Raw genomic sequence first — 22,427 nt, forward strand, 5'->3', positions numbered from 1 at the left:
AATTTATAAAATAATTAAACATTATAATTTTTTTTTCAACCGATCTTTTTTTAAAAAATTCTTTTACTTCCTTGTAGACTTTCCGAATTTTATATCAATCATTTTGAATGCATTCATCAAGTATTATTATTAATAAGCAAAGGAGAAAACACTTTAAAAAGAAACTTCATGAAAAAAAAAATGGCATAAATACTTAGCGAGTGTATATTAAAACTGATAAAAGAAAATATTAGTTAAGTGTAAGAGACGGATAAGTTATTTTATTACAATTTCATTTAATGAAAACTTTAAATTTCATTTCTATATAAGAATTAACGTGCAAATAGTTTTCAAAAATATAACATTTTCTTTCATTTTGCAGGAGTTTTTTTCTAATTTCTATTTAATTTTTTCAGAATTGTTCGAAATTTTATTAAAAAATTATGGCCAAAGCTCTGATGCACATGAAGGTAACTATGCGATATTTCGTCAGTGCATAATATTACAAATGTGTTAAGATATGATTTTTAAGTAATTTCATCCTTCACTGGTAGCCCTATAAAATCACTACTCCAACAATATGGCGTAAGTTATATCAGCCTTATGTTATTGAAACAATTTTACACTCTTTACATAATCATCTTTTATCTGTAGTAAGGAAAAGGTGATACATTCAAATACATATGTTACAATTAATCTGATTAATCAATTTTTATAAGAAACCAATTAATCACATTGATCTAAACGTGTATATATCTATACATAGTATAAAATGAAGTCTCCTGAAAGCGTCTGTATGTTTGAACCACAAAAACTCGAGAAATAGTTAACAGATATTGGAGATATTTATACCATTTTGTAGAGCATTTATTGGGGAAAGCTTTAGTACATTAAAGTCATATCAAAATAAAAAAGGAGTTTTATAATTGCGGTTTTAATTATTCCGTACACGCACGAAAACCTCAAACTGCGCATGTGCAAATAGCAAGAGCTGTGGTATGCATATGCGATACATTTCTTTGTTTGCATCTGTTTGTTAGTCAATCACGTCAGAACGGCTGAACGGAATTGGATGAAATTTAGCACAGAAATAGATTATAGTCTGGAATAGGACATAGGTTACTATTTATTCTACTATTTATTTTTATTAATTAAAAACTAACTTTCCCGCCAAAAATCTTTTCATTTCCCCACTGCCAAATGAGTAAGGCTTCATCTTTTTATTCCCACGCTAACGAGGTTAGGTTTAAAATTTTTTCGACCGATTATTCCGATTCTGTTTTATTTTCTTAGTGTTTGATGCATTTCAAATTAAACATTGTTAATTAATCGATCTTTCGGATTCATTCTGAAGTACTTTTAAATTAAAATAAAACAGAATAGAAGAATCTGCATTGCGTTGCGCCAACTGGTTAGCAAATTCACGCATTCGCGTTACACCAATTGGCGTTGAAAATTCACGCATGCGCAGTTTGTTCTTATTGTTGACAACTGTATTTTTATTTTAATTAAAAGTTTAAAAATTATGTGTTGTAGCTATCTCGATCTCGATCGATAAATAAAATAGACTTTACTTGATTTTAAAGAAATACTGACTTTATTTGAATCTTCTGCTAGCCCAACTCCACAAGGACCGCAATATAGCTCTGGCCGTAGCTTCCTCGGGCATTGCTGCAACTTTGCTTAATGGTGGCCGGACGGCACATTCCGTTTTCAAATTGTCGCTTCATCTTGCAAGCAGCGACCAAAAACAGCGTCCAAAAACAGCGACCGGGGAGTCCTTTTGCATCAGTGCAAGTTAATATTATGGGACGAGTGCTCAACGTCGCACAAGCATGCATTACAGACGTTAAACCGCAACCTGCAGGACTTCCGCGGCAACCAGCCGGTGATGGGCGGTGTTGTCGTTTTGCTCACAATGACCTATTTGCAATTTTAGTGAGCACTTGCGGACTATCAAACCCCCTCCAGTTGTGGAATAAATACAAGGACGCTTTATCAGAAGATATCGTGCATAGGCTGGATGGCACTCACAATGACCTAATCATTAACGGAGCTTAGGTATTGATTGAGGCGCAAGATGCCTAGATCAGTTCTCATACATATACAAAAAATACATATCAAATACATATATCATACATATCAAAATTTCCACGAACGAAGGTGCGGGTAATAGTTAGTATATATATATAAGCAGGGATTAACTCTTTGGCATATTATATATATATATACTTCAGCAATGATTGGACTAGATCTAGTTATGCTGTTCAAATAATTCTTTAAGCACGTCTATATACAAATGAACGAGATAATTCAAACAGATTCTGAGATAATCTATCAGAAGAAGGCAAAATGTATCAGTAAGTTGAAGTTAAGAATGTATCAGTAAGTTGAAGTTAAGAATGTATCAGTAAGTTGAAGTTAAGAATGTATCAGTTTTAAGTTGAAGAAGGCAGAAGGAAATTGCGCCATAACAAGAATTCGATGGCAATTATTTTTCATCTCCTTCTTTAAAAGTAGCTTTAAAAATGGGACAAACTAGCTAATATTAAAGATCATCACCTCTGAAGACTACAGATCGATTTATGTATACACCCTCTAACGTAACAGGGTGGGCAGTGTTAATAACATTTTAATGTTGCTACATTTAATGTACAAGTTATCTATAGTAGAAAAATCAAGATATGCAGATATCCGAGAATTCTCTGAGACATTGCAAAATTATGTAAAAGAATAATGAGAAATGATGGCAATTTTCCGATGCTAGTAGCATGTTATAATCAAGTTTTATCAAGTATCCTTATTTCATTGTACTGTTATTTCTCAAAATCCAATAGATAGCGCTGTGTATGAATATATGAGGATTTAATGAAAAAAATCTTACTGAATAGTCATACTATGTGATTTACAAAATAAAATTCCTTAGAATTTTCTTCATATGGTGTTATGGAAACATTGTGTTTATCAAACACCTTACAGTCATTTGCAGGTCTTAAAACAACATATCACAATTACTATTCTGTCAGTAACTCCTCGTGTACTTGCAAATCCATGCTGAATATCACTTGAACATGCTATATTCAATCAAAAGATCTCACATTAAAATTTGTTAAATTTAGTAGTTTTAGTATGTGTAATTAAAAGCATTCTGTTTCTCTTTCTTATAGTTGTTACTTAACATAATTTTGCAATCTGCCCATCATTTCACGAACATTATGTAATTTCCAAAACAGGCTTATTTGGAAACATGGGAATAGTGCTGAAAAAGTGCTCATAATGCACTAATCCAAAGTTATACCGAGGTTTAATGGTAGATGATTATAGCGAGGCAGTTTCAAAAACTCTTAGCCTAAGGTAACCGACTACGTTCGAAGGAATATTTTTGAAAAATTGGAATTTTTAAAAACTATTTATGGTTTTTAGATGTATTTTTAATTATAAACACTATAAATACAAAAAAATTATTTGGAAATATAATATATTTTGAGAAATAGGAAAATTTGTAGTACATTTTAATGAAATTTAACCAGAACGGTTAACACTCTACACAAAATTGTAATGCAGCAATCTTATTTTTCTTTGTCAACAAATTATGGAATATAATGATGAATGAAATGAACCAAAATCTAAGAAACATTTTGAGATGCAAAGAAATTATGGGTAAAAATATACGTATATATACATTTTTTCCATAAATTTACAACTTAATTTTTCTAAAAACACCTATAAATGAAAAAGTTTTTCACCAACAATAAAACTTTTGATCCATTTTATTGCCCACAGTATTTAAAACACACGCTGAAATTTTTATGTAAATACCTCTATTAGTTTTTGAGATATCATGTTAACGGTGAATAATTTTTATGAAAATTAAAGTTTGAGAAAATTGAAGTTAAACAATATTTTGGCTAAAATTTTTCTTTAAAATTCTCCTGGATGATAAGTCAGACCTTCCTTTTCCTAGAAAATACTATTTTGGAAAGAGAAAAGCCAGAACTACAAGAAATATAAAAAAAAAAGATTTCGCCAATGTGGTCGATAACCAGTGTTTTTAACGTAGTCGGACACTTCGTTAAAAGCTGGGAATCGCATCGGTTTGAAGATTTTCAAAATGCAAATTATCACTGGGAACTGCGAGGCCCGAAACTTGACGCCAAATCCAAATCTGTTGTACAATTTCATATTACCTTTACGTCTTAAAATGGAAAGATAATGACTCATATTCCCCTCTTGTGATATAGCGAGACAACGACGTACATGCATACATGAGTTCCTGCTTACATGACACTCTTGCTTAAGTGTTCTTGCGTAATATTGACTTGCTTTAGCGTGCGTAGTCATCTTGAAGTTTATCATCAGGAATTTTTAGTAGAAAGATGTTGTATTTTTTTTTAAAAAAAAAAGTACTTATAAGTGATTTTCAAGAAATTGTATGTGGAACATGCTACTAATAAATTAGTTAATGAATCGCAACTGTTTTGTCGTTTAGTGTACTGTTTACTGCAAGTATCATTTTATTTATGTATGACATATTGTTTCAGGGTATTATTTACAAAAGGATATCAATTCAAACCATTGGATTTTACAGCTTTAAAAAAACAAATATCTCATCAAGATAACTGATGATAATATTGAAATGACAGTGTGCAATTCAAGTGTTGTAAAAGAAAATGTTTTTTTTTTTTTTTTTTTTTTTTTTTTTTTCTAGTTAGCCTGCCAGAATACGAATCAAAAATCTCTTATATCTAACAAAGAATATAAAACCTTACATTCATTCAATTCGATTTTGGCAAAAAGTGTTGCATTGTTATAGAAAAATTTGTCCAGGGGTGTATGGTGAAAAATTCAATAAACTCAATAATGGATCTGACGTTTTATTCTACAAAATATAAATACGCAATAAAACACAGCCAAAAGATACACAAGAACAGAATTTACAGCGAACAGCAGCACACAAGCAGTTAATCGCTATTAAACCGCAATCGCACAAAGCGCTCGTAGAAAATTCGTTCAATTACTCTCTCTTTCGACGTGTTTATTCAACTATTACTATTTGTTTCCAAGTCCTTATTATATTAGTTAGATTAACTATTATATTTGCATAATTCACGTTTTAATGATATATTGCATCTTTAAGTACTATTCACTCAAATTTAAAATTTTAGTAAAATCTTATGTTTTAAATAAATTTTGAAATTTAAATTTGATTTAATAATTTATCTATTCCTAAACTATTTTTTGCAATTCCTAAACTACAAAATAAGCAATTTATTCATTTAGAATGATTTAACAAATTATTTTAATGATTCACAATGCAATAATAATAATAATAAATTTTCATGTTCTTTATCAGTTGAATCCCTATATTCAAAGACGGGAAAGAGATAGGCTTATTCCTCCATTCAGGAACTAGATAATATATTTATTTTATTTGCGGGGTTCTGATCAAAATATTTAATAAATTTCTGAACTGAAAAGTTTTTGCTTTATACTTCCTTTACTTAAAATAATAATAATAATCTTGAACGTAATAACATGCTTTAAAAACGTTTAATAAAAGTACTGTCCATGCGAATCTATTAAATGTTACAAGTAACGGAGATTTAAAATATTACAATTTAGGAACTCAAATAAATATAATTAAAAACTATTGTAATGAATATATTTTTAGCTATTAATGGTTATTTTATTTCATTTCATTTATTTTTTTACCTCATTTTTATTATTCAATGTCGAATAGCATTATCTATTGTTTACCAACGGATTCTAAAAACCTTCGATCTTTTTGCGCATGTGTTAGGATAAGTTTAATTCGATAAAGTAGGGTTGGGAAGAAATATGAAAAGATTAGATGTTTACATTTAACAATAAAGTAAATTCCGAAAATGCGAACAACTTTCCGTGTCTCACTCCTTAGAGAGATAGAATCGTCGAAAAATGGTTGTCCCAAGATACTGAAAGGAACAGTAACTATCTATACAATGTTCAGTGTTGTTGTTTTCTACCTTCAAAAGTATAAATAGTCAAGACTATTAACAGTAGAAAATTAATAGTAATTCGCATTGTAAAAATATTATGACATTAAATAACGACCTCTAGTCGCCAAGTGCTTGCTCTCTGAGGAACAAACCATTATTCTTTATAGAACAATAACCACAGCAAACATCTGGAACTTCTTCAGAACCATTTTTAGAAACAGAAAGGAACTTAGTCAATGACCCTCTCACAGAACAGGCGCCTACAAGTTCAAGGTGAAGATTTACTTTCCCCAGCAAGTGAAAGGGAAAGCCGACTTTCGTTTTCTCCGAACTACGACAGGACACCTCGGGCGCAAAACTAACTGCTTATTGATGGAGTACGTGGAAGGGCTCATTTCCCCTAGACCCCGGTTCTTTTTAAAGGTGGGTGCGGCTGAAAGACCTTTTCTCAAGAAACCACGTGCACTAGGCTGCTCTTCAAGTGCAGGAAGCTGAAAGTGTTCTAGTTATTTGAACTTAGAGACTCCGGGTATCTCCGGAAAAACCACACGATATAATTTTTTTCTTGAAATTTGTTTTAAACTTTTAAAAGCGTCTTTGCATAATATGCAACAGTTCCTTTTTCAAGGAAATATAATTTATTTAGCTTTCAAAGAAAGTTAACGGTCTAATTCTTTCAAGGAATTAATAAAACAGAAAGGCCATCTTTACATAATTAACATCATCGAAACACTATCATTTTAACATTTAGGAGAACTTGGGAAAAAAGAAACATAGTAACACTGGAGTAGTCTGTGTGGTTTTTGCCCGATTTTTTTTTTTAATACTTCGCGGCACAATTATTTTGAGCCTAGTTTCGTATTATAGTTAGTGCCGGATTATTAAATAGGCAAAGTAGGCAATTGCCTAGGAAAACACGAGCTCTGAGATATTTTTACAATATTTTGAAAGTTACTTAACTTCAAGCTTTCATTTCTTTTGAACGTTTTAAATCAGAAAGCCCATTTATCCAAATTAAAATCAAGAATTGTTTAAATTAATTTCGAAATGTTTTCTAATAAAAATTATAATCAATTATTACTTGCAAGTTTTATATTACCTTATTTTATAATTCTGAAAAAAAATATATTATATAATTTTTAAAAGGTGACCAATTTTATTATTAAATATTATTTAGATTAAAAAAAGAGAAGTACTGTAATTTTTTTTTATTATTTTGTTTAAAATTAATTTTAAATTACAGATATGCATTTCTTTTATACGCTAGGTACTGAAACAAACTTTTTGGAAAATAATATCTCATTAAATATTTTTTTGGTTTCAATTTGTCAAAATTTACAGCTTAATGCTTCTTATATAGATTTGAAATTAAATGCTATAAAAGAATATTTGGTTTTGAAAGTTCAGAAGGAAAAAAGATTCTCAAATTTGCATTGTCTATGGGTGCCTAAGGTCCTAAATAATGAAAAAAAAAATCACGAATACATTTGGGACTTCTGACAATTCCCCAGTTGGGCTGTAAATTTGATACTAATTTACAATATATATATATATATATATATATATAATTTTAGTGCAAAGTTCGAGAAAAACAAATAGAAAAGCAATTTTTTGGCTGATTGAATCCGAGATTAGATGCAGATATATTATTTTGATGTAAATCATTTAAATTCACCCAGCGAATTTGTTGTACTTCTGAATTATCGCGTTCGTAAATGCAAGAATTTTAAGATTGACAGACAGTCAATATTTTAATGGATTCTGTCCAAAATTTAATACAATCCAATAATTCATATAATAATAAACAAATATAAATTTTTTTTGTTTATCCGTTTCCATCCACAGGCATGAAAATCTGCGGGCAAATCTGTTTCGCCAAAATTTCAGAGGAATCTGCATTTTTGATATAAAAACTGTCTACCATAATTTCTTACATCAAAATTTCATTTTTTTTTTCAGGATTAGTTTTTTTTCTTACTTAGCCCTCTTTTTTTAAACAAAAGTGTAAACACATCAGCAGTTTTAGAATAAATTTCATTTTCCATTTTCCGTCTCTTCGATTCACCACTTCCCCACAATCACATAAATATATAAGACATAAACTCTGTGAACAGGAATCTAGTATTTCAATCTTTTTACTGCCATTTTTCCAATAATAAATATGAATAATAAAATTAAAACCAAGATTTAACTTTAGATGCAGCCATGGTCCTGCAAAATAAGAAAAGCATTGTTTTCAAGCAAACGCTTTCATGCAAATAAAAAAAAAATGATCAGACAGATTATTTGTGAAAACATTTGCCCAAATTTGTGACCAACAATTTTGGGTGTCTCCATAAATGCCTTAGGTGTATCCTAATTATAACAAAGGGCGGAAAAAAAATTCAGTATTTGACTTTATAGTCACTTAGCAGTGACTATATATCCTAACAAAGCTCTCCTATTATCTAAGCTTGAAACTCCACCCACACTTTCGGTAAACCCAATGAAAATTATGAAATAAATGAGTAATATAAATATTCCGGAGCGAACATTGCAATTGAAGAATCTATTTTTTAAATCTAATGCTGAACGCTGCATTCCGGATTTATGAGTCAAATCCAGATTTTAAAAAACGTTATTATTATACCCACAATTGAATAGAATAAAAAAGAATCATTAAATGGCCATTGTTATTATTGGTTTGCAAAGCTATTTGACGTTTCAAATCCGATTCAATAACAACTTTCTTTTTACAACTTAGTTTCAACAATTTGAAAATGTACTGAAAATCATACTAAGTCGTGTTTTGAAAAAGTATTGATTCAAAACAATTTTGCATTATTACAAGATTTTTTTAAAAAAAATTGAATGCATGAATTGGACTTTTTTTGCTTTAGGTATGATTAAACTAAAATACTGTATTTTATAGTGCCCAATGACAATCTTAAATATTTATGTATTTTAAATATATATGGATGAAATATGGACTCTTGATACAGGAACAAAAATGGATAATACGATTAAAAAGATTTAAATAAAGGGATTTAATTCATATAATTTAGAATACTGAACTTTTCCTATATTCTCTCGAAAATATTAATCAATATATATATATATATATATATATATATATATATATATATATATGTTAAATACTAAATCTTAATGAATGAATTACACTATAATTAGTTCCCTCTTTCCCATCATTTAACAGCAAAGAATAATGAATTAGCAACAATAAATCCAGCTGCTTGTTTTATTATTTTTATTTCCGGGTAAGAAGGATATTCTTTAAATTTTCTCGCGCAACAGTTGTTTATTTTTTTCGATGTCTTCTTGTCGAAGGGAAGTAAGACAAACCTTTTTATTCCTCAATAAATGCTTTGGCTCAGCATTGAACTTGCGGTAAATCCATATATTTGAAATGGAATAAATTTATATTTACCTAATCTAGTTCTAAAAGCACAAAATGAGAAAAATAGAATCGCTCTTAAGAACTCAGCCATCTGAAATGTGACTTATATTCATATATTTTAGAAAGCTATCATCATCATCCTACTTCCATTAAAATTTGATAATTATCTGTTTTTTTTATATCTTTTCAAAGCAAAATATTATAAATTATAGACGGATTTTTTAAAATTATCTATGAAAGAAAAAAAGGTTAAATATCAGTAGCAATGTAAGCAATTTCTTTAAAATAAAAGTTTATTGTATGTTAGCTTAAATAAATATTACAAGATCAGATGTTTAATTAATTAAAATCATGTATAATCTTTAAAACGCTTAATTATCTAACATCTTATAATCATATGCTCATTCTAATATGCAGCTATACGGATCAATAACTACATACGAGCATAACACCCTCAATCTGAATGCCTATGAGTTGAAAAACAAATGGAATCCTTAGAAATAATCAGTTAAGGGGGAGGAGTGAATCCGCCAGTCCTAAAATATGTTTGGAAATAAAATATTTGATATAAATAAATTATTTATCTTCTTCTTGAAAGTTAAAGGTTTGTTAGATTCAGAGAAAAGAAAGAAGGCTTGTATTTTTTCAGTTTATAATTCGATAAAAAGCGATTCCAGACTACGATCCAGAATTGGATTAGACATGTGTGACTTTCAAAGCCTACAATTTGAGAAGAAATCTGTCCAAATAAGCTATTATTTGGAATGATCATATTCTTTATCTGGTACATCATTCTTAGTAAAATATTTTCCAATATAACATATTATATTCTGACCCATTAAAATTTTAATCAAAATAGTCCCCACTTTTTGCGATTGAACCTTGCCGATTTAGGAAAATTTCAATATCACAATCTGATTTTATACCCTTTTAATATTCGTCTTTAAAAAAAGCCATTAATCAATATACTGAACTTTCTCTAATTGCACACTGATCAATTTAAAATGAAAAAATTCATTACACTACCGTCAGCTGTTGTTGGTGGCGAATGGAATTTTCTTTTTCTTTAAAATCTTAAGTGAAAAGAATGTTTTACAAATTATGATTAACAGAACCATGCATAAGAATTTCAAATTTCAGAATTTGTTCAGTAATTCATTTATTGGTTCAAAATATTTTTTTAAAATCTAATTATTTATGTTATTTAAAGCCTTCTTCCAACATAAAAAAAAATATGCCTATCTCTATCCGTTTTATTATGCCCAATTAGAGATTCACTCTATAAATTAATGAAGTTATTTTGATACTAAAATGAATGTTTAAGTTATACCTATCAGTGTCTTGTGATACGATTTATGTTCCCTTATCTCTTAAATAAGCAACACACACCCAACTTGGGATATTAAATTCGATTTTGCTTCGCTTAAGAACCCCAAAAATATTTGATATATTTAAGCACATTCTTGCTTCCCTACTCCTACCCGCTCACTTGTTAAATTAGTATATTCGATGCTGCAAGTATTCCGCTCAAGGCAGTGAATGTGTAAATTGACACTAATTACTTAATTACAGCTTTCAGTATCGACCGTTATATAACTGGATGCTTTTGTCAGATACATCATTAAAAGTGAATTAGTTAAATTTATACCGAGCATCAGATTTCTTATCTGTAATTATTTCATGCTACTTTGCATTCACTTCACATCTTTATAGTTCGGAGAATAAATTATTTTACAGATAGAAAGTCATGTTGAAATGCTTCTACGTTGTTTCCTTTTAGCCTGGATGGAAAAGAATTGGGGGAGGGGGGAGAGAGACTAGTATTCTGTGTAAAGATTCGCGTTAATTGTTGCGAAATGGTGAAAGCTGGTTTAAGGTCTTGCAAACCTTTTAGAGGAAAAGCAATGACTTTCAACCTTTTCCTTTCTTTTTCAAAAATTCTCGGAATCGACTTTTAAGTTCGTCTAAGGTGCATCGTTTCAGAGATCATTATTATTATTACTATTATATTTGTTGATTCTCTTAAGGAAAATTCCATTTTACACGAGTTGATATTAGTAATATTCTCCTAAGGGCCTTTTTAAATTTTCATTTTTGAATCGAATTGTGAAATATTCTAATTTTAAAACAAATAATCAAAATTGATTATTTATGTGCAAGGAGAATTCTGTCACAGCACGAGTTACATTCGGCTTAGTGAAATATAAATAAATATAATGAGAGATTTCAATATTTATGTGCAAGGAGAATTCTGTTACAGCACGAGTTACATTCGGCTTAATGAAATATAAATAAATATAATGAGAGATTTCTATATTTAAGATTCTTTCCTCCTAAATAGTCTCCCCCCCCCCCCCCTTCTTCTTCTTTTGCACTTTGAATATAGCAAAATTCAATTCAAAAAGGAAAATTTTCAAATATGTATATATATATATATATATATATCACCTTATACTATCTATTGTTTGAAATACCCACTATGCAATAAAATAACTACCAGTTGGTTCCTTATGTCTGATTTAAAGTATGTATTTTACAACTGTATTTATAAAGATGCCTTTTACATTACATAAGCATCGTTTATATATATGTGTGCATATGTAATAAAAATACAATGTTGCATAAGTAAATGATTCGACTGCATAAATGAAACTCTACACTTCTAATAGCATTTAATAATAAATATACATAATTTATTTAAATGATGCGTTGGCATTCAAAGGATGCATTCTATTTAACACTTAATATTTTATTACTTTATTGTTTCTCTCTCTCTCTCTCTCTTTGTACTAACAAAAATGATTAAAGAGTAAATTAGAAAAGCATTATTACTTTTTAAATAATAACGCTTTTCACTATCTAATCAATAGCTCCTTCAGTCACTTGATCGACATGCAAAATTCCTTATGTGCTTGAAAATGTTGGAAATAAGCACTTTATTATAAAAAATCCTTCCGTTTCTTCATGTCTTTATAAAAAAAATCATTACTTTGTTATTTTATACATTGTCCCAACACTGCTTATGTGCTGCAAATTAAGGAAAACTGATAAATGAGTTATTATATGTCACTGCAATCAAATTCCAATTCAATCCAATAAATAAAACGCTTTATATACCTTGAATTTTTCATTCCTGATGTATTTTCAAAGGTAAGCTTTGATCATTCTAACATATCTTGAAAAGTCAATGCAATAAATCCAACTGAATTTCTGTCACTCTGATTTTTAATAATAAATATCAAGGTTAAAAAAAACCCGCCTCTCTTTAAAAAAAAGGATGGGCAAAATGATAAGAATTTATTAACATGTTAGTTGTCGCTCACGCCCATTGACTCACACCTGTAATTCATCTACTAAATTAGACGACCCCTTCTCTACTACAGTTAGAAGATAATAGAAAAGAGTCCATCTAATTAAATAGTGGGCATGAATTGAAGGCGTGAGTCATGACAGTGAGCGTGTTAACAGGAATGTAACATCAAGGCTTAAGCAATTCACAGAAAAGATTATTAATTATTAAACTAATATTTAAGAGAAAATAATTAAGAGTTTTAAGGCAATAAAAAATCTCCAGTGTGGAATCTTGTTCATTTCCTCTTGTACATTTTAGTCATTACATGAGAGAAATTATTTAACAAAGTAAATATTTCCACGTTAAACATGCATTTTGTTTCGCTACTCAAAACTGTCAATAAAAAAAACCTTATAAATAAAAATATAATACTTATAAATAAAAATGTGACAGCTCTCGAAAAAAAAAAAAACATTTAATTTTACGCGACGTTTCTGTAAATTCAGAAAAAATATCTTTGCATATTATGATTTTTTTGTTAATAATTTTTTGGCCGATGAATAATATAAAAAAATGTGAAAAAAATATTGTGAAAGTTTTGTTTACCCTAGGATTGATTTATGATACCTTTGGGATCACGAATCGCATTTTAAAAAGTCTTTTTTAAGCACATTCTCAAATTTATAGCTTCAGTGATTTGCTTCGCCAAATACTAATAGTTTTATCAAGTGAGAACATGATGCTGTTTTGGTTAGAGGGTTTTGAAGCTCAAAATCACGTAGGCAAAGAATACTGAAGCTCGAAATCGCGTAGGCAAGGAATAAAGCATAAATGGCAATTTTCATCATTATCTTTTAATCGCGTATATTTTTTTACCTGTTTTTACCAGTATTGCATTATTATTATATATGCTTCTTTGAAAGCATATGTCTTTTTTAAAAGGTTGACCTGCTTTTACCAGTATTGCTTTATTATTACGTATGTTTCTTTGACAGCAGACGCGTTTTTAAAAAGTCGACATAAAACTATGACATCATAGCTGTTATTTCATCTCAAAATCGGTCGAGCTCCAAAATTTTGTTTGCCAGCTAGAAAAATTGAAAATGGAAGTTTAAAAAAATTATATATATATATATATATATATATATATATATATATATATATATATATATATATATATATATATAGAGAGAGAGAGAGAGAGAGAGAGAGAGAGAGAGAGAGAACCGATTGTGGATTGTTTCAAACCGGTTTAAACTGGTTAATGACTTAAATGAATTAAGACAAATAATGTTTTACAAAATAATAATGTTCTCACGTAACTTGAAATTTGCGATCGTAGATTTCATTAAAAAAAAATTTTTTTTTTTTTTTTTGAATTTGTATTCGAAACTACTCGATTTATATTCATTTTTTAATCTCATTTGGTAATGAATTTTCCTAGGAAATTTTGTAGTTTTCCTACGCTAAAATTAAACTGAGAATTTAGGAAATACGCTAAAATTAAATTTGAAAAGTAACCATGTGTCTCAAAACTGATCTGTACATACTTAACTAAAAGTGGCTTATCTTATTAAACTTACGAAATTTGGTTTTAAAAAAATCGATAAAAATAATTTATTAATATCGTCAACTTTTAATCATTATGGTACAAAGTTTGATTAGATCTATAATTTGAACCTTCCAGGTGGCGTGCCCTCTGTATAAACATAAAAAGTAGCTTTTTTTTTTCAGATCACTATTATAAAATATAAATTTTTAAGAGATTAATTATTAAAATTAAGTTATATTGGAATAAATGCTATTAAGGAAAATTATCTTAAATAGTTCTAGTTATCTTAGTCTCTAGTATCTAGTCTTAAATAGTTATCTTAATATTCTGATTTTATATTTATATGTCTAAGGAATTAATTGGGTGATTTGAAAGTAAATTAAATAAAATTGCCAATATTTTAATTGAAGTCTTTATATTTGTAACACAAAATTACAAAAACAATATGGAAATAAAAATAATTGAAATTTAAATACTAAACAGAAAGTCTGTTTCGTCACTTCATTGCATCGTTGCTGTCTGAGCAAATATACTGTGCATTTAAACACATAAATTTCTGAATTGCAAATATGCTGCAAATACATAAATTTCTGGTAACTCTCACAGCTAAATCTTGTGACTCTAATGTCATTTTGGCAGAATTGCATCGTTTTTATCTGATAACATATCACTCACTTCTTCAAAATCTATTGTTCTGTTTTTCTTTTCAATGCTTTAAACTTTAGCTCACTTCGTAATGGTTTTGGATGTCTTCGCTCAACATATATTTCGTAAGAGTGCTTGCTAGCAGCCTTGGATATTTAAATCTAAGTAGCTTTTCTGTATTGTATATCAAATGAATAATGTAGCTATTGATTGTAGCTACATTATTTTTTTAAACAACAAAGAAAAAAAAGAACAACGGTCCCGTGTATATCTGAAATACAAATACCATATTTGCATAGTTCTATTAGCGTCTCAAATTCCAAACGTTGATTAAAACTTCTTCGAAAGGAACAGCAAGATAATATTTTTAAATGAATAGATTCCTTTTCTCTTATTCAGAAACTACAAAACATATTGAGAAATTATTATACCAAATTTCAACAAAAAGTATGCATTAGATTTTAATTTATGAAGTTTTTTGTAAGAAAATTCTACAAATATTAAAATTTTAGAAAATTCCATCTAAAAATGTTAAAAAAAAAAAGGCATTAAAACGTATGTAAATGCAAATATAAAAATCAATGTAACTTCAAAAAAAAAAAAATAGAAGCAAATTTTAAAAACAAATTCTAACGGTTTTATAAAAAAACGTGTAAAGAATATTAAATTTTTTTTAAAAAAAATCATATTTTCGCAAAAAATTGACTTTTTAACGTAGTTACCTACCATAATTTGCTGTAAAAGCTATATTAAGTAATTAGTTATATGAAAGCTATAAAATTAATGAAATATAAAGCTGATCAAGCCCCGAAAAATAATCTGACATACTTTTTCAAAGCGCAGTTCAAATTAACTAAAAAGAACAAAATTGGTAAGAGAAGTATATTTATATATATATTTTTAAAAAGTATGCAGATAAATGTTTACAAGGAAGAGAGTTCTGCATGATTTTACAGCATTTCTGTAATATATTACATTATTTCTGAGAAATAAATAAAAGAAGAAGAAAAAAAAAAAACGAGGAATAAACAAAAACACTTTTGAATGTAATGCATTTTTTTTTTCTTCTTTTAAATATATATTAGCTCGACCATGCACAAAAAAAATTAAAATTTTGATTTTTAACTACTATTGAAAGGAGATCTTATTTTACACTAAAGCCCCAAGTCAAAGTTCACTTTTACCAAATATTACAATTTTTCTATTCGTGAAAATAAAACAAGAATGAAGGTTGCCTTTTCAAACAATGTTTTCCTAGAAGTAGTTTGATATAGAATATTTTGAAAGACAATACATTTAATGAAACGTTCTCAGGCAGTATTACGCATCCGCATATAAAACAATTGAGTAAAACGTTACATATATCTATTAAATCTAAAGATTTTGATGTAGGAAAAAAAGAGAATGAAGACCTTTGAATTCAATAAATAAAGGAACTTTTGACTGCAAATTCGATTAAAATACCTCTTTCAAAACAAGAATGCAAATGTTACCTGAATGATACACGACGAAAAAGATCCCAATGTAGGCAACGTGCTCCTTACCATAAAGGCGGCTTAGTGACCAACTGCCTTAGCTACTTGGCCCTTGACCACCGTATAGTCTGAAGAGAGAGACGCACTGCCGTTCGCGCATATTAATCAGCTTCCAGCTCGTTTCCCTCGAGATGCACGGATCCTACGCAATTGGCCGTGAAAGAAAGAAGAAAAATGTGTACCCTGAAGAGTGCGAAATGCGATGGTATCTGTCTCGGAGTTCTTTAGATTCGACCAAAATATTCTTTGGTCGTAAAATACACTAGAGAATATGTCTTCAAAATAAAAGATATCACTAATTTGCATTAAAGATTTATGGTGCATTATCTAGATACATTTTGTTACCAGAAGTATAGAACCTCATTTTATTAGATTCTGTTCATTCAACAGTGTTATATTTTAGGCAAGAAAGGCAGATAAATACATACTGTAATCGATTTCTTAGGTTTTATTTTAGAAAAATCAGCGTTATCATTCAATAAATTAACTTTATTTATATCAATATTTTAAATTACTTCTCATAATCTAAGTTTTTCTAACTAAAACGACTTCTCTTTTACTCTTTCGTTTGCAATACTTCATCATTTTCGACAGCTTTTCTTCTCTCTCTCTCGTTCTCTCTTTCTTTTCTTTTTTCTTTTCTCAGGAACAACTGTTTTCTTTCCTTCCTTTCTATTGTTTATTACGGTCATTAATAATTTTCTTAGGAGTGTTTCGTCATAGCATACCCTTTTCAAAATTGCATCTTTTATTTCTATAATTTTGGAATTATCTAAGATAATAATGCCTAATTCTAACCTAACCTTTTAAAATCTTCTTTTCTTCCTTTAACAAGATACTCCATTTTTAAAAATGCGCTAGAATACAACTGCGAAAAAATTCAATGCTTGGAATTCATTTAGAATTCCAAGGCAGTGATTTGTATTCTAAGTCAGTAAGCTTACATTTCATTTTAGTATGGATTTGCTGTCTCTTCGAAATTTCTGTCAAATCTTACGTCGAAGCTCGAGTTGGGAGCCAATTTTACAGCCGTTTATGAAGAGAATAGCTTTAATATTTGCTATTAAACCATTTCAACTTCATAATCGCATCTTTTACACATTACTTCATATTTTCAATCTATTTCCTTCGTACATTTCAAATTCTATGATATATCAGAAATCTAATTTGTATACGCGACCTTATTCGTATCAGACTATGGAACACGCCTGATCTCCGGTTTGTTGTTTAGAATGTTAACTTTTTATGAAGCTCTTAATCGAAGAACATGAATTCATTTAGACGCAAATTTCATTTAAATGCAAACAGACAAAAATGTATTTCATCTTATGTAAAAGTTGTGCTATTGGAGAATCGAGTCATAATTAAATAGTTTTGTGAAAAATTGAAAAAGAAAAGGATTAGAGCATCTGCTTTGAGATATATTGGAACCATATTATATGATATTAAGTCTTATAAGACTGCAGCACATAACACAAGTTTACTGTAAGATCGAATTTTAAAATTCAGAACTTAATGTATTAAAATAAATTAAATAAAAATTCAATATTATGAGTAATTTGTATAAAATTATAAGCATTTATACAAAATGCAGAATGCTACAAAAAATTATTTTGTATTCAAAACTTTTATTGATATATATTTTTAATTGTATACTGAATGCTAACAGATAACTGCAATTTTTAAAGAAATTCTAACATGTTTTTTATTACTTTTTTAGAAGTAAAAAAAAAAAAAATGTCTAAAACTTCGAATAGATACGATATCCCTTGGAGTAAAATGACAAAAATTATTCTTGGTATACCAAGTTCTCTGTTATCTCATAAGGATTCTCAATTCCATATGCTAAGAAAAGTTCAATTACAAATTTTAAAAAAAGAGACGTTTTGACAACAACAACCAAATAAATAAAAAGAACTATTTCATTTATTTATTTTTCTGAAGAAAGCAAACGCAGAACTTGCACATAAAGAAATATACTGTTTATTGAATCATAATTGTTGTATGCGTGGATCCCTTTCCTTAAATAAATTGTTCAAACCATTTTCGTATCGATTTACATTTTTTCGTCTTTTTGCAGATTATCCGCCGTTGCCATGTCACCAGATCCCTCGGATAGTCCAGAATTTACTATATATGATGAATTTCTAAATTTATTAAGCGTTCTACATGAATATCGGGCTGCAGTTATCTCAATTTCTGTAACATGTTATCAAAATTATGTGTCGTAGGATAGTTTACAGAAGTAATAATAATAATTTCCCTCTTTAGCTTACAAAATCTCCATAGAGTATTTATTGCTCCTCAGTTGTGATATTTTAAACATAGCTTGAAATATCATAAGCATGGGAGGAGCAAAACAGCAGGAGATGGCCTGTCGTTGAGATCAGCGATTTATATGGTTCGTTAATGCATGAAGGCAACTTATAGAAAGCGGAGCAGATATCATTTCGAATAAGCAATGAGTAGAGCTAAAAAAAAACAGTTGAAATTGATTGTACGAAGAGATTTGCTGGATATGCCGCCGCGCAGTAGAGTAATCCTGAATATCACTCTAAAAGTAATTGATTTATTTTAATAGAATTATCTAATTAATAATCTCTATTTTGTATAAATAAAATTTATATTTTAAAGATTGATATCTCAAAGAACTTTTCTACAGTTTTAAATAACGTAGAAACACATTGTTCTGGCACGGTTTGGTGATACAGTTGTTGACAGCTTTCACAGTTTATAGCCTTTTATCTTGAGTTGTTACTGACTATAGGAGAATTCATATTATTCTTCCAGTGTTCAGTTATCGATGATAAATTTTTGATAATAGTTAAATTTCTAATAAGTATGATGGAATATCTACTTTAATGGAATTTCAAATAAATACATTCAGTTCACAGTTGTTAAAATATGGTTTTTGTTTTTCCATCACGGAACAATTTTGTGTCTTTGCAATTATAAAAATTTTAATTGTGTTAGCACTACTATAGACAATATAAATATTTATATTAAATATTAGATCGGAAATAAATATCATAGAATGGCATTTGTAAAGTAATTCTGAAAGGGATAAACTAAGGTCCTCTTCTCAAAAGCATAAAATAAATTATGTCTACCAATAATGTCGATGTTATTACTGATGTTGTATTGTTGGTTGTGATAGTGTTGGTGCTCTATCAATCAGACCGTTTGACCTGGGATTATTAAACATGGTTTATATATATATATGCATTGGAAGGTGGGAATGCGGGACTCAGAAAGATTTCTCTTGAAATTTTAGTACCTTTTTGATGATAACTAGAAAATATTATAACACTAATAATTTTTACGTCATTTAAAATTTTTAAAAAATGCATCTTTTTAACGATATCAATTTATTCTATACTTTATCATATTTAATTGGTTTTTTTAAAATTTATTTTAAAAATATTTAATAACAATTGCTGGATTGTAGTTCAATTGTTTTCATTATAGCTATTAATATTTCATTCTGGAGTCTTACCCATTGTTGATAATCAAGATATAAAGATTCGGCATATTTTCCTATACTAAGTATGCTTAAATATAAATTATGCTGTCAACAAAAATTTTGAAATTGCAATTACGCTTGCAATTAAAGTTTAACTTCAAAATCAAGTGATGGTAAAAAATTCTTAAAACAGTAACTACTTTTAAACACTATTGCTCTTTTCTGTGAAACAATTAAATATATATAAAAAATATAGGTAGAAAATTAAGGAAATGCACAGCAGGTTGAACAAAAAAAAAAAAAAAAAAAAAAATGTAAGGCTTCTAAAATAACTTGTCATATGTCTGTCAAAATTTTAAATTTAATAACATGTTTCTGAGACAGTCATTAAGACTTACATAAAATATTTAATTAAAATTTTTAGCAACCATTAATCTGGACGAACCAAATGGTCGATTACAGTAATTAGTAAATAAATAAATCAAAAATTAAAAAAATAAAATGGATGATGGTTGCGAACGTCTTGATAAGTACTGATTTCGTTTAGTTGCACATTGATTTGACCTAGATGTTTGTAATTATAATTCCTATTATGAGAGCGATTCTTCAAAATTCTGTTAATCAGATAATCTATAACTATAATCTATATCTATAACGATAATCTATAACTCAGATTATATATAACTCTAAGGTCAATCATATTTGTAATCCATTTTCAGCAGAAAAATGTTGAGGGTAAAATAAATAAATAAATAAAGTTTTGTTTTGCTAATAAGTTAAAGTAATATTGTTTAATATTGTGTCTTTTACGATAGGTTTCAAAATTCAATAATTAATGGATTTATTTTGTTCTTGAAAGCATGATTGAACAAAAGAAACGTCAATACAAAAAGAATGGATGTCCTATTACGAATTTAGTAAAAAATATTTGTCTTCACATCAGTTTTATTAAAAGAAAAAAAAAAACGTATATATAATTTGGAACAATATTAAATTAAATCTTACTAACCATCCTCACAAATTTATTATCAGCTTTAAAAATTTAACTTAATATTTTTGTGGCTTATATCTGCGCAGAATAAAATTCATGATTCATTTCCAATTGATTCATAAAAATCATGCTTTATTTATTTATTTAAGACCATTGAATTATTTCCAAAATACTCTTTAACAAAGTATTTTGTGGGAAATCCAAAATTCATCACTCCTCAGTCTCAAGAACATTTTTGGTGACAGAAAATGTCATAGCAGATATATTATATTTTACTTGTGATCGTTCTAAGTGCATGGGTTACGTGATATTTTATTTTAAATAAATTAAAGATGTATGAAATATAAATGAACAACCTATCCTATGTTTTCCCCCTGAATTTATACTACTACTACTATGTCAATTGAAAGCAAACATTGAGCAATCAGTAAAAAACCAAAATGATTTCTCACAAGTTTCAGAGGTACTTTTTAATGATTTCTAAAACAATAATGGCTATTTCAGAAAATTAATTTACAAAAAACTGCTCATTTTCTAAAATAAAAATGCACTTCACTGATTTATCAAATTTAACTCAGATTGTCGTTTCCGAGATTTGTATGAGCGCTTTCCAATGGTAAATAACATGGATGGGAAAAAAAAATATATTGAATGGTTGGTTGATTTAGTTAATTTGATTTGATTTAATCGCGAAGAATCAGATTTCGTCATGATACGGAAGTTTAAAACGATGCATTTAAATTCAATGAGTTTTTAATCAGTTGAAGTTCAAAAAATGAAATGACAACAATTAAGCAAGTATATTTCCAACTGCTTAAGCGCTTTTCTTCAGGTAAAAAGAAAAAAAAAATGAAGTATTCGTTAGCTTGTTTCAAGAAATGCAAAATCCTTATGGGTTTATATGTATTGTCTTTCAATATCGAGACAGTTTTGCAACAAATTTTAATTGCTGCTCTATACGAATTTTTTCTTATATAATAAATATATATTAAAAATAATAAGAGAAAATAAATTATCCTTGTATTATTTAATACTCAACATTTAGATTCTGATTCTACTGTTATTTTTTAATTGAAGAATCACATTATATATTTTTATTAAGATATACAGCTAAGAATAAGTTCTGCTTAGGAAATCGATATAAAAATTACATTCGAATTAATTTATGCATATAATATTATTTTCGCGAAATATTACTTTTCATATGATGCCTTGTTTTTTTTTAAAACTAAATTATCAGTTATTACAGTTAATTATACGGTCTCTATCATTACTCTCATTATTATACTTTTTACCTCCCCTATGGTTTCTATTATATTTTTTACAATAAAAATGTATATTAACTCATTTTGAGGACAAAAGTCAAAGATTGAAAATCCCGAAATCAAACAATTGTTAAAATATTTTTAAGAGCCTTATATAATATCAATAATTTAAAATACATAATTCGAACTCTTTAAATGGTATTTTAGAAAAATTAGTTGGAATTTTATTAATTGGTCTTTTAAATCTTTAATCTCATCAGTTGTTCATCCGAAATTTTTCAGTGGATGTTCATATTCTTGAATTTTAAATATTTGACCACAGAAATTCAG

General features: G+C 28.3%; 1 protein-coding gene across 1 annotated transcript in view; it reads right to left on the reverse strand.

Annotated features, from left to right (window-relative positions):
- Window positions 1–22,427, reverse strand: part of LOC129963506 (protein lin-28 homolog) — a 124,038-nt gene that overhangs the window by 100,745 nt on the left and 866 nt on the right. The gene's annotated exons all lie outside the window — the stretch shown is intronic.

This window comes from Argiope bruennichi, chromosome 3 (genome assembly GCF_947563725.1).
Source record: "Argiope bruennichi chromosome 3, qqArgBrue1.1, whole genome shotgun sequence".
Taxonomy (NCBI): Eukaryota; Metazoa; Arthropoda; class Arachnida; order Araneae; family Araneidae; genus Argiope; species Argiope bruennichi.